This window comes from Chionomys nivalis, chromosome 9 (genome assembly GCF_950005125.1).
Source record: "Chionomys nivalis chromosome 9, mChiNiv1.1, whole genome shotgun sequence".
In the NCBI taxonomy this organism is placed as follows: domain Eukaryota; kingdom Metazoa; phylum Chordata; class Mammalia; order Rodentia; family Cricetidae; genus Chionomys; species Chionomys nivalis.
Genome location: NC_080094.1, coordinates 76,985,118 through 76,999,671, shown reverse-complemented (window position 1 = coordinate 76,999,671; position 14,554 = coordinate 76,985,118). Strand labels below are relative to the sequence as shown.

At 36.1% G+C, this 14,554-nt stretch overlaps 1 protein-coding gene across 6 annotated transcripts in view; it reads left to right on the top strand.

The window, feature by feature from the left end:
- Window positions 1–14,554, top strand: part of Lrrc4c (leucine rich repeat containing 4C) — a 1,388,491-nt gene that overhangs the window by 1,169,680 nt on the left and 204,257 nt on the right. For all 6 annotated transcript variants that reach the window (XM_057780295.1, XM_057780297.1, XM_057780292.1 and 3 more), the window contains one exon: window positions 13,890–13,980. The gene's annotated coding sequence lies outside the window, so the exon portion shown is untranslated. The remainder of the gene's footprint in view (window positions 1–13,889; window positions 13,981–14,554) is intronic.

Sequence of the window (14,554 nt, the reverse complement as noted above, 5' to 3'; positions counted from 1 at the left end):
TAGTACACAGAGTGTGCTTTCTTTCTTAGTGTACTTTGAAACCATTATCAAAAGTTTAACAAAATTTCTCTAGCTATATCCTTGGCAACAAGCAAATGTTGCTATAGCCACGGCCTTAACTTTGAAAACCTACATAATAGTGAGAACTAAAGATCTTTAGAAGTATGATTGGTGCCTCTAAGTATAAGGGGGAACAGGGTCTTCAGTGCTCCTGCCCACATTAAAACCAGGAGGTTTTTAGCATAAATAGCATGCTAAACCCTTTCACCCTAATTACCAAGGGCCCAAATAATTTCATAAGCTAAAAAAGTTTTTCTTAGTTTATTTTCTATTCTCATGTTTAGAGATGCATATGTAATTAAATATCTTATTTGGAAATATAATGTTCACCCATTAAAGAAGCTGTATTTATAAGGTAAAACTAAATGAGTAACCCTTTATATAGGGCTTTATTATGACAGCATCTATAAGCAGCTTTTCTTATTTTTACTTTTTAAATTTTATTCATTTTTATTTTTTTCTTTTGTTTTTGCTTTTTTTTTTTTTTTGGTTTTTTTGAGACATGGTTCCACTGTAGTTTTAGAGCCTATCCTGGAACTAGCTCTTGTAGCCCAGGCTGACCTCCAACTCACAGAGATCCACCTGCCTCTGCCTCCCGAGTGCTGGGATTAAAGACTTACGCCACCACCGCCCTGCTGTTTTTACTTTTTTAAATGAAGCATAAATTTGGCAATCTTTGTTTCTTTGCATCTATTTTCTTTTATACTTGTTTCTCTAAATTTTTGAGATATAATTACAGCATTTTCCTCTTCCATTTCCTCTCTCCAAAGCCTCTTCTTGCTCTCTTTCAAATTTATGGCATTTTTCATTGTTTATGCTTTTATATACACACACACTACACACAAACACACATATTACTAAATGCATAAGTAAAACTTTCTCAGTCTTTTATTATACTATTATTTGTATGTATATGTTTTCAGTTCTGACCATTTAGTGTTAGATAACCAATATGTTTTTTCTTAGGAAGACTATTTCTCCTGCTCTCAGTAGTTTTTAACTGTTTATAGTTCTTTGTATGGAATTGAGGCCTCTTGGGTTTTCTCATCCACTTTGGCATGTTTACTGTTATTGGCTTTATTCGGTTCATTTGTAGACAGTTGTGTTGGTGACACTTAATTGGTATAGCCTGTGACATTCCTAATAGACACAATCTCACACTAAATTCTAATTTTATTTTTTTAAGATTCATCACTCCTTATACATTTGGGTCCTCTTTGACATTAGTATGGGTCATCAGACCACTTATTTTATCATCCAGTAATCCACAGATGATTAATGTTAAACCATAAGTGTCATAAATAATCATGTGTGGTAAATATCATTCTCACTTCCTATTGAACTAAAAGTTATTTTTAAATGGGGATGATATTATATTAATAAATTACACCTCTTAGTATGTGTGCAAAGTCATTTGCAAAGGCAATTATATCATAAGGGCATTGATTTAATGAACTCTTTGACCTGTTGATAGATTTGGTATCTGAATATATTATTCAGACTTAAAGGAACTGTCTTATGTGAAGCCAGGTTAGAGAGAATGTGATTTCTAAGAGCATTTTCTTATATATATATTTTTCTGTGATCTCTACTCTGACAGCATCACCCTGTTTCATGTCACTATGCCCCGAGTCCTTCTGACCATATGATGACGTGAAATCTCTCAAACTAAGCAAAATAATTATTTTCTCCCCTAAAATGTTTCTGGGGGTACATGATCAATGAGATAAACACCATACCTCAGTTAAAACTCACTGAGAGAAAGCAAGATCCCTTTATTTGCTTTTTGTTTGAACATATAAAACTTGTTCATATCATGCCCACAGGATGATGCCTATTCTCATCAATAAGTTCATGTTTTCTTTATCTAATGAACCCACATCAATACTAATATCCTCCCAAAATAACCTCACAAATACTTTTTGAAATCGTTTTCACAATTCTAGGATTACCCCTTAACGAAGATGACAGGTAAAATGAGACATCATTTGATTTCAAACTTTACTGTATAACCAATTACAGTTCATATATATCTATATTGCGTTGTCTCTATATGTATAAATATATATGTATGTTTCTTTTACATTAAGTCTAATCAAGAAGCCATAATTTATTGGCTCCCGAGACACTGTACTAAGTTAGAAAGTATCTATCAATGTCTGTGAAGCCTATATTTAAATCCCTCAGTGATAATAAACACTCTACGTTCAAGTGCAGTCTGTTCTATCCTTGGATAGTTTTGAGGGTTAGAAATGTTTTTGTGCAGTACTATAATTGCATTTCCTGTCATTGCTTTCTTTGGTGCTTATTCTGTGCCTTAAAGCACATAAAAAAAATTTAATTACCTTTGATTCCTATCCAGGGCACAAATATGTTCTCTCTAAATCCGACACCTCAGATCTTTGCAGTGTGGTGGGTGAGACATGGCTGCAGTGCAGTGCACAGTCCTGCTAAGTTTTGCTCTTCTCAACCCGGTTACCTTAGCCATATGCACTAGTATTTCAGTTGCATGTCTTTTTGCTTTTAGTCACAATGTGTTGGGCTCTGTTCTCCCATGGCATCACTGCATGACTAGTGTGTCCAAGTAAAACAAGGTTTAATTAAATCTTAATGTTGTGCCCACTCTTTACAGAGCTAACTGTTATTTTCACTTCCCCATGCCATTAGCAGAATACATAATTAGAGTGTAGAGAGCACAGAGTCAGCCCCGACTACAAAGAGTATCATTTTGTCACTCACTCACATTCTCCCACTGAGTATACTTTTGGGCTCATGAATATTTCTCACTCCAACATATCCTGGACAAGTAGATTGCCTTTGTGGGAGTGTTTTTTCTCTTTTAAAGATATGACAGCAACACCATGAAGATTAAGATTAAAACATGAAATGCCTAAGATTAAGCAAGAGAATCTGAGTTCAATCTCTAGAAGTCACTGAAAAGAAAATATCCCAGTGAGGAAGTTTGCACATTATAATCCCACTGATTGGAAAGCAGAGATGTCCTGATCAATGGGACTTGCTTGAGAGCCACTCTTGCTAAATCAGTGAACTCCAGGCTGACTGAGAGACTGTCTCAAAAATTAAAATGAAGTTCAATGAAAGAGATTTCTGGGCTCTGTATGTGCACAAACCACAGATGTACATGAATCCATACCCACAATGACATACAAAAGGGAAAATATGAAATGGGAAAACTGTATTTAGTCTACAAGGTTTGAGGACTTTCTACTGAAAAGTGTTATCCAGTTGCTTCTTCCATAACAACAAATTGTCCAAATGGAAATCTTTGCTCTTCTGTGTAAATAGCCTATAAATTATTCACTATTTAGACTGACATAATTTCTCCTTTACTTTTGGTTATTACTCTGTTGCAAAACAAACCAACTATTAACAACAAAAGTATAGAATTATACACCACAAGTAACCCAGAGGTAACTAATTTTCCAATATGGTCATAAATCATCAAAACTATTCTGTGCTTCACTTTTGAAATAATTAGTCCATAAAAGCTATTCAAAGCACTGCCTACAGTTTCCTTACAGAAATACAATATAATTTATGAAATCATCGGTTGCCATACACATGCAGTTTGTTAACAAACCTAGTGATCTCCAGCAACTGAAGACAAATGTAAAAGATGGTAATTTGCAATGTATGGGTTTAGAACTTTAGCTCTATGAACAGGCAACAAAGAATGCTGTCTTCTGCTTTCTTAATTTTTACTTTAGATGTCAATATTGGATATTGTGTTATTTTGAGATATGCTGAGAAGACTGTTGGTGTACCAGTCTCCTGATTTTCCTGTCATATAAGAACTGTTGAGAGTGACTATATAGACCTGACTCCACTGTAGAAAAAAAAAAAAAAAAAAACTCCCAGGAACAGAATGTGTCCATTCAAAACTACATAGTACATAGTCCATGATAAGTTAAAACATAGTGTTTGTCTGCAAAAGTTTCTATTTCAGTTTTCCTCTACTAACTAAATGATTTTTTAAATTTGTTTGGAAAGAGTTACATTTGTGGAGTGTTTATCATACTAGGGAGTTTTCCATACTTATTAGTATGTGAAAATATTGTGACATCATTTTGCATAATGATTAGTTCTGTTCCCTTTTTCTCTAAAATAAAGAATATCAAGTTCAACCACAATTAGAATTTGAAAATATAGAATAAAAAGCCTTTTAAAAATATTTCACAGAAGTAAATTCTTAATAGATCAAACATGAAAGTGGATTACTTATTTTCTTTATCTTTAGTGAATCAGTTCCAGATTTTATGAATAATGTAGGAGTATTTTTCACTTGCTATTGAATAGATTAAATAATTAGAGAATGCACAGATAAAGGTTATAGGAGATTCACCACTAAAACCTGGCCCAGTGCACAGCTGATTCTCAACATATTTTACTGAGGGAATGGCTGCTTGGAAGACTAACTGAACAAAACCCTCTGAATTCCTAAGCCAAGGACTGTGGCATTCTTTATCTTTTAATATTTATTATAATTTCTATGATTCAAAATGATAAATGCCCATTTTCTGGTCTTTGGTTTTCTAGGATAGAACTACAAAACACAATAAATTGGAAGTAAATTTAAGACACTGAGATCCCCATTTGGATCTTCTCATTTATTCATGGAAAAAGACCTCTGTGTGTAATCCAGTCACTTGACATGATCCCAAGAGCAATAGTTGTAGCAAGGTCATGAGTGTTTTCTGTTGGAAGTGCTGTTGACACAGGAACTTTCTGAATGTCTCTGCAGATAAGTCTAAGGAAGTCAAACATTCCTTCCTCTACCTGTGACCCTCAGCTTGGAGACACAGGTCCCTCTATTCTCCGTGCTCAGCCCTCAGCTTTTTGCTCAGCTCACTCAGGTCTAGATCTTTTCTTATTGAAGCCCTGGCTTTCAATTATTGAGCAATTCTTTTGGTATTTCTTCCCGAAAATATCTCTAAACATCCTGTATTTCTCACTGTCTTTCCTATTACTGTGGGAGGAGCCTTTGCCATTCTTACTTAAACTTCTGCAATATTTCAGCTTTCCATGATGTACACAGCCTTAACTCTTGCAATCCATTGTCTATGCACTGATTATTATACTCTTGAAGAAATGAAGAAATGATCAGCAACATTTCACATTTGTATTTTTGAAAATTTATATTATAAAGATAATAAAACTCAACAATGTTACCTAGAGTGTCAAGCTCCCTCATTCTTTGGCTGCTGCCTGAATCTCCAAGTTCAAGTAGTATTTCCCTTACACTACAAATGCAATGCTTTCCTAACACCACTTGTATATTTAATTATTGTAGATGAATGAAATTTGTTTGTCCTTATACTACATATTGGCAAGTAAGCCAAGAAGTTTGATCTGGAAGCAACAAGTCTCACCAGTTTATCATAAAACTGTGCCACTGAACTAATTTTGCTAAATACTAAGTTATTCTTAGACAGTTATGCTTGTAAATGTATACAAGTGCAAAATATTTCTATAGTATACTCTGAAAATTCAACAAAATTCCATGAAATTTGATCCAGAATGTATACTTAGAGTTGTTTCTTGTAATTATGGTTTTTCTCCCATAGATGACTATAGAATCATTATATAATACTTCATGTATCACATCTAACAAACCAGTATTCACTTCTGACCTTCTAAGCCCTTAAGTTGTATCACTGTGTGAGGTGTTCCCCAATATTACCCAGATCTGTTTACTTATGCTGAACACTGTTAATGTCCCCCAATGAAGGCTCATTCCTATCACTAGTAATGACAAGTATTGATACATAGCTAATAAAAATATTCCATGTATGACTTTAAAGATGATGATTAGCTAAGTGACTATGAATTCTCATATAAATAAAAGAAGACATTTTAGTAAATATTTTCAAATGTGACTTTTCTAACGGCCTAATAAGTGTTGATTTAACCCCCAGTTTGACACCTGTCCCTTCTTTACTAAGGACAAGCTTAGCAAGTGGAATTCTTATAATACAATTTTTACATTGAAGAAACTTCAAGGTGTATATTTTGTAATGCCAAAGTCAATTCTGGAATTCCTTACTTATGTTCCCTCTGTCTAGAAAATGGTGTGTACATCTTAAAATTCTTTACATGTCTGACTAGTTTAATTCTGTAGGGCTAATTATAAAATTAACGCTCAAAGCAGCCTCCCAAAACCAAAATACCCATTGGCTATAACAGAAGAACTTTGAAAATGGCAACCACATCTATAGTGATTGTGAGAATTTCTATGTGCCAAGTAACAGGTTAATTGCTGTGCATCCATTAATTACTTTAGTCTTCACAACAAGTATGTTAAGTAGGATGTCAGTCTTCATTTTACAGACAAGGGAACTGAGCTGCAGGCTCTTGCCAATGTATCATAATAGGAGGATGCCAAGATTCATTCTCTTCAGGGTTAAGCAAAGATGCTCAGGCACAACCTGCTTAGTAGCACATTACCCAATTTGTTTCCAAATATTTTAACTACTTTCTTTGAAAGCTTTTGCATGCTTAGTATTTCCTCCAGATTCATTTGGAAAAAAGGAATGGTGGCAGGGGAGGGGAGGAAGTGGAGAGGAGAACATAAGGGAACAGAACAGGATGGGAAGGTCTAGATGTGGGAAGGACAGAGAAGGACAGCAAGAAAAGAGATATCTTGATTGAGGGAGTCATTATGGGCTTAGCAAGAAACCTGGCACCAGGGAAATTCCTAGGAATTCACAAGGTTGACCCTTGCTAAGACCCTAAACAATAGAGGAGAGGGTGCATTAACTGCCCTTGCCCTGTAGTCAGGTTGATGAATATCTTAAATGTCACCAAAGATTCTTCATCCAGCAACTGATGGGAGAAGATGCAGAAGTCCACAGCAAAACACTTGGCTGAGCTCCCAAAGACTAGTTAAATAGAGAAAGGAGCAATAATATGAGCAAAGGGGTCAAGACTATGGTGGGTAAATGCACGGAAATAGCTGATCTGAGCTAATGGGAGTTCACTGACTCCAAACTAGCAGTGGGGGAACCTGCATAAGACCAAACTCTGCCCTGTGAGTGTGGGTGGCAGTTGTGTGGCTTTGGCAGTTTGTGAGGCCACTGGCAATGGGACCAGAATTTATTCCTAGAGCATGAACTGTTTTTCTGGAGCCCATTCCACATGGAGGAATATCTTGCTCAGCCTAGATTCAGAGGGAAGAACCTTGGTTCTGCCTCAGAGTGATCTGCCAGATTTTGTTGACTTCCTGTGGGAGGCCTTATGCGCTTTGAGGAGTGGGATGGGAAGAAGGTGGGGGGATCTGGATGAGGGGATGAATGCGAACTGGGATTGGTATGTAAAATCAAAAAAATATGGCATTAGAGATGAAAAAAATTAGATTTCTCGTAAGGGTTTCTTCTCTCTTTTTGATTATACTATCATAGTATCTAGTACTCTTTTTGAACAATTTTACATGTCATTTGTACTACTGAAATACATTATATTTATACACAGTAAAATATCAATATTGTCAGTATATACATTATTTAACTTATACTCATCATTTTAAATTACAGGTTCATTGAAAAGATGGTATATTATTCTCTCAGACTGTTTCTACTCAGTTATAAGATCTGCTTTCTCTTATTTGACTAATGCTTAATTTGTGTTTAAAGTAACACCCACTGTGACATCTTTTGTCATAAACTCTTTCATATAATTCTGATTGTGTGTGAGAGAATATACAATAGAGAATGAGTTCCTGGAAGAAGGGTGTGTGAAGATTTAAAGAAGTCTGCAGAGCTGAGTAGTGTCTCCAGAAATAGCCAATGAATAACTTTAATGAAGAAGTTATGTTCTATGGCCCTAACAAATTTCTATTCCTGGCAATTATCTATGGAAAAATGCTTTTCAGGCAAGGTGGGCACAATGGTTAGGCACATTTCACATCCTTTGTTGTAAAGAACTAATTCTTTCACCTGTGATGTCAATATGGTATTCTCACTAGCTTGAAAATCCTCTGGGAACAGAAATACGTGAATACTGAAGGCTATGACAAGACTAGAAAGTGAGTCAACAGAACACGTTCCAAGTTGGCAAGGACAGAACCCAAGCATCCAAAGCTCCTAAATCAAGTTAAGCTTCTAATTAATCTAAATGTTAATGTAAACTCAAAATATGTCACATTGATTTAGAACTGTTTTGTATGAATATTGCATAACTGAGCTACCTAGAAGCAGAATCGAAATGGACATCCTTTCACATCAAGTTCTTTCAATCAAGTGAAAACTTCACCTTTTTTTCTCTTTTCCTCTTGTTGCTTTTTGTGTTTTGTTTTGTCTTAAATAATCATTGGCTTCATTTAAAAGGAATATAACAATACGGTTCCTAAAACAAAACTTTCACAATAACAACACAAGTGGACATGCCATTGTGAATAGGGAAAAATCTTATAAGACTTTGCCCTTTGTGAAGATCATAAGGCAATTATTGCCTGCTGAGAGAGGAGATAGGAGCCCCCAATAATTTATCCAGTTGAAAGTCATCAGTCTTAAACACATGTAATAGATGAACAAGAACAAATGGACTCACGTGGATGAGTGTGCATATATGTATGTGTGTGAACGTAACAATAAGTAAAGAAGAAGTCATAAATTTGAGAGGAAATGGAGGAGAATAAGGAGACCTGTTGGGAAAAAGGAAGGAGTGACAATGATGTCAACCTAGTACTCATGCATGAAATGCTCAAAGACAAAAAAGATGTCAGAGTCTCTGCAAATGAGAACAGTAACTTTGGACAGTTCTGAGGATGACATCACTTTCTTAACCTATTCTCTGAGAGCACTGAATACTACATTTCAGTGATATGGAGAGACAAGATTTTTCCTTATTTCCTGGAGAGAAAAAAGTAAAGATGTTAAGATTGATTTCTTGATCAGATTTATATTGAGGTCTTTAATCCATTTGGACTTGAGTTTTGCACATGGCAACAGATATGGTTCCATTTTCATTCTTCTCCAAGTTGACATCAAGTTATGCCAGCACCATTTGTTGAAGATGCTTTCTTTTTTCCATTGTATCTTTTTTGCTTCTTTGTCAAAAATCAGGTGTTCATAGGTATGTGAATTAATATCCAGGTCTTCAATTCGATTCCATTGGTCAACGTCTCTATTTTTTATGCCAATACCAAGCTGTTTTCATTACTGTAGCTCTGTAATAAAGCTTGATGTTGGGAATGGTAATGCCTCTGGCAGTTCCTTTGCTGTACAGGATTGTTTTGACTATCCTGGGTTTCTTGTTTTTCCATATGAAGTTGATTATCATTCTTTCAAGATCTGTGAAGATTTTGTTGGGATTTTCATGGGGATTGCACTGAATCTATAGATTGCCTTCGGTATGATTGCCATTTTTGTTATGTTGATCCTTCCTATCCAAGAGCATGGTGATAGCTTATGCTGGAGAGGTTGTGGAGCAAGGGGAACACTCATCCATTGCTGGTGGGAATGCAAACTTGGGCAACCACTTTGGAAATCAGTGTGGAGGTATCTCAGAAAACTGGGAATCAACCTACTTCAAGATCCAGCAATTCCGCTCTTGGGAATATACCCAAATGATGCTCAATCATACTACAAAAGCATTTGTTCAACTATGTTTATAAATGCATTATTTGTAATAGCCAGAACCTGGAAACAATCTAGATGCCCCTCAAGTGAAGAATGGATAAAGTGTGGCACATATACACATTAGAGTTTTACTCAGCAGGAAAAAGTAATAACATCTTGAATTTTGCATGAAAATGGATGGAATTATAAAACATTATCCTGAGTGAGGTAACTCAGATAAAAAAAATGAATATGGTATGTACTCACCCATAAGTGGATACTAGTCATAAACAAAGAGCAGCAAGCCTATAGTTCATGATCCTAAAGAAACTAAGTAACAAGGTGAACTCAAAGAAAAACATACATAGACCCACTTGGAAATTAGAATCAGATAAAAATTTGGTAGCAGGGGGGTAGGAGGTAGAAGGAAGGGAGAAGGGGGGTTAAGGAGAACTTGAGGGAATGGGATATTCCAGATGAAGGAAGGACATTTATGAGAGCAAGGAAAGAGATATCTTGATTGAAAGAGCCATTATGGAGTAAGCAAGCAACCTGGATCTAGAAAAATGCCCAAGAACCCACAGGGATGACCCCAGCTAAGACCCTAAGCAATAGAGGAGAAGGTGTGTGAACTGATCTTACTCTGTAGTCAGACTGATGATTATCTTAAATATCACCATAGAACCTTCATCCAACAATAGATGGGAACAGAGGCAATGACCCACACTGGAGCACTGGACTGAGCTACCAAATCCAGTTGAAGAGTGGAAGGAGCAAGAATACGAGCAAGGAATTCAAGACCATGAGGGGGTCATCCACTGAGACAGTTTGCATGAGCTAATGAGAGCTCACCAACTCCAACTGGACTGGGAGTGAATGAGCATGGGAACAACCAAGCTCTTCCTTGACATCTGGGGCAGACTGAGGGGTCACTGATAGTGACAATGGGATGTGTCTCTACTGCATATACTGGCTTCATGGGATCCTATTCTCTTTGGATGCTCAACCTAGATGTAGTAGGGAGGGCCTTGGACTTTCCACAGGGCAGGGTGCATGGAACTCCCTTAGGGTTGGAGGGGTGAGGGTGAGGGTCTGTGGAGGGAGAGGGAGGGGACTGGGAGGAGGGGAGGGAGTGGGAATTTGTATTGGTATATTTTTTTAAGAAATAATAAAAAAGAAAGAAAGAAAAAGATTGATTACTTGAGTGCTTTGTGATTGTTAGGAACTAAAAATTAATTTTCTTTTGTTGGGTTATGTTTGTACATGTATATTATATATGTATATATAAAACATAACATAATATATGTATATATATGCACACACATACATAAATGTCATTGATGGAAAATGAAATTTGCAAAAGACATTTTATTATATTAGGTCAAAATAAATTAAATTGTAATGATGATGATGATGGTGACAACTTTTTCTATACACTAAATCACTCAATGAACTTTATAAAATTTTTATAGTTCAATCCCTAAAGCAGCTGCAGAGGGGAACAGGACTCTTTCTGTAACATAAGTTAAGATACAGAGGTAAAAATATTCTAAAAACTTCTGCAAGTTCTGAAGCAACCATTGTTGAACCCAACGAAATACAAGTGGGGCCAAATTGATGACATTAGAATGTGAATCAGCAAGTGTGGCCCAGGTGGAAACACAAAACATGAGAATTTCAGGATGCAATAAAATATGATGCAAGAAGGCATGTGGCTGTGCAATCAATCACATCTGTCAGCTCTGATGCTTTTCTTTGGCTTAGACATTAACTCACACTTCTATGCCTCAGTTTCGTTATCAAAAAAGTAGCAAACAATTTGGTTTTAATCAGAGTAGTTATGATGCTTAACTTTAAAATGATATAGATGGTGTAGTTCAGAATTAGGGGTATAACATGTTTAAATTGCCCTTCTTCATTTCATCAACAGCAGGAAACAAATCTGACCAGTCAGATAGACAATTCCCCTTGGAAATAATGATTCAGCAAACATTTAGAGCTTACATTTAGGAATCTATTCTATAGAATCAAAGACAAAGATTTGAAATACAAATTAGATTCTTATCTTTGTTTTTTTTATTACTTTAAAAATAATACCAATCAAAATTCCCACTTCTTCCCCTCCTCCCACTTCCCTCTTTCTTCCCTACACACACTCCACCTCATCCCCCCCCCTCCAGTCCTAAGAGAGGGCAAGACACCCTGCCCTGTAGGAAGTCCAAGGCCCTTCCTGCTACATCCAGGCTGAGCAAGGTATGCATCCAAAGAGAATGTCACTAGTGTGTACAGTCCTGGGAATCAAACCTAATGCTTCATGCATGATTGGAAACATTCTACCTACTGAGATACATATTCAGGTATTTAGAAGCATTTTTTTCAATTTTTAAATATATATAATTGCATCAGTTCTCTCTTTCTTCTATCCTACTACTCCCATGTCTGATGTCTCCTCCCTCCAAAATTTATAGTCTCCTCTTCTTTAGCCATAAATTTTATAGATACTTTAAATAAATCAGCATGTAACTATAACCTGCTCAATCTGTAGAGTGTAGTGGTATTTTATTTGCATTTTAATAAATAAAGCTTGCCTGAAAGTCAGAAAAACAAAAGGTCAGAAATGGCAATCCTGCCTCCAGAAATCTCAGAGTGAGATTTGTCTGTGAGATATCTCCTTCCATCTTATATTCCTCTTTAGTGCTGGGGTTAAAGGTGTGAATGACTGGGATTAAAGGGGTGCACCACCTGGTTTCTATGACAAACTAGTGTGGCTACTGGGATTAAAGGTGTATGTTAACCACTGTCTGGTGTGTAAAGCTGACTAGAGGGACTGTTTTACTCTCTGATCTTCACTCAAACTTTATTTATTAAAGTAAAAATAAAATATCACTACAGTACAGTGTTGCTTGGATGTATCTATTTCCAGGGCTGAATACCTCAGGCAGTTTTGAATAATGAATGAGGGGGCTCACCGATAGCGAAGACTAATTCTATCTCTCTCAGCAACCATTCCTTGTCTGTAGCTCATCAGCTAGAGTTGGTGCTGCATAGGATTTCTCGCATCTACTTTTGAATTTCAGTCATTGTTGGAATTTTTCAGGACTTGTTTAGGCAGTCACACTATTGAAATATAGCGGGTATGACTTCCCTGTCATAGCTAGAAGGCATAATCTCAGAGCAGATTTCCTGTTCCTCTGTTTTTTAAATATTCCAGCCCTCTCTTCTGAGATGTTCCCACAGTCCCAAGTAAAGGTGTTGTGTTGTAAATGTATCCATAGGCTCCCTTTGTCTGTTTTTCTTTCCACTTTGTTCAGTTCTAGTGGTTTTCTCCTGCTGTAAGATAGAAGTGTCTTTGATGAGTGGTCAAATTTATGCTTAATTGCAGTAAAAAAAAAATTATTATCTATAGTATCTTGATAAGTTACACTGCTTTAGGAAAGTACAGCTGGTGGGTTCTCCTCTAAAATCCATGTTTTATCAGCAATTTTGAACAATGTTCTTCCTGCCAAAAATAGAGAGCCTTTGAATTCAATGAGATTTGGATCCTCCTTCAAAGTTGTTTGGCTAATTATTGTAGAGGTAAAATTGAATCCAGTCATGTTTACTTCAATGTTACTGTTTGGCTACTTTCCTTGTTCCTATATCAGACAGATAAATGACAATCGTAGTGCAGTATTCTGATAGCTATTTACTTACTTATGTATTTGTATATGCAAGAGTATTGGGAATTGAACCTGAGCCTTCTTGTGTGAGCCAAGCACTCTAACACCAAACTACATTCTCATCACTGATTTTCTAGCAATTTTAGGTCTGTTCAGCTATTACAGCTAAAGCAAATTGGTAACTAGGGCAAAAGTCGTGAGAAAAGAGAATAAAGTCTCTCCTATTTTTGTATAATTGTTATTTACTCAACAAGTTTTCTCAAAAAAATCCATATGACATATTTCCAACAAAAAACTCACTGAACATTGACAAAGAAATGAAAAATTAATAACTACATAGATGAGAATAGTGGAGCAAAAATGCATGAGTAAATACATATTACAGGATAAATAATTATGTGGAGCTATACACAGAGTTGCCTTATTTTACCCATGTGTATATTTTGTAGTTACACACCAAAAAACCATGGCTGTTCTGTCATTTCCAATTACAAAATTCTACTGAGAATACGTAATAAGGCAAATCTAACCATAAATTTGTACTCTTGCATATATTGTAATTTAAAAGTATGATCTTTGTATTGTCTCCCTACAGGTGTGAAGAAATATCATAATAGTGATCCAGACCATTGCTCACCTCTTTGGATTCTCTCAGTAAGATTAGAGCCTGCTAGACACACTTTAAGGTAGGTTCCAACCACATCTCATCCCTCTTCTTAAGAATAAAATGAGGTTGAATAATTTGAATGAACACACAGAGAATTGGTAAGAATTTGTAATAAAAACAGACTTTCTAACATTTATCACTAACCTCAAGTAAACTCTCTTAGCAGGTTCCTAAAGTGGAGGGCTAATGCAGGCTCCCATACCACAGCAGCCTTGACACCCTACTGTAGGGTACTAGAATTCCGTGTATCTCCCTGTGATCAAACCACTGTAAAGGTCAAGAGAAAGAGAGTGAATTAAAAAATAACTGACAAAATCCCACGCCAGTGATCAACAAGTCTAAGGTAAATTTATGTTGATCAAAAGAAGAGGGAAGGAAGGAAGGAAGGAAGGAAGGAAGGAAGGAAGGAAGGAAGGAAGGAAGGAAGGAAGGAAGGAAGGAAAAGCTGCAGCTTTTTTCAGTAGCATCACCTTCTCATGGGAAAAAATGATTACTTTTCTCAAGAGAGTTACTTCCACGGGAAAATTTTTTAAATAAGGCATAAATATTACTCTTTATCATTAATGAAGATTGGAAGAGACCTGGCTGAAAGT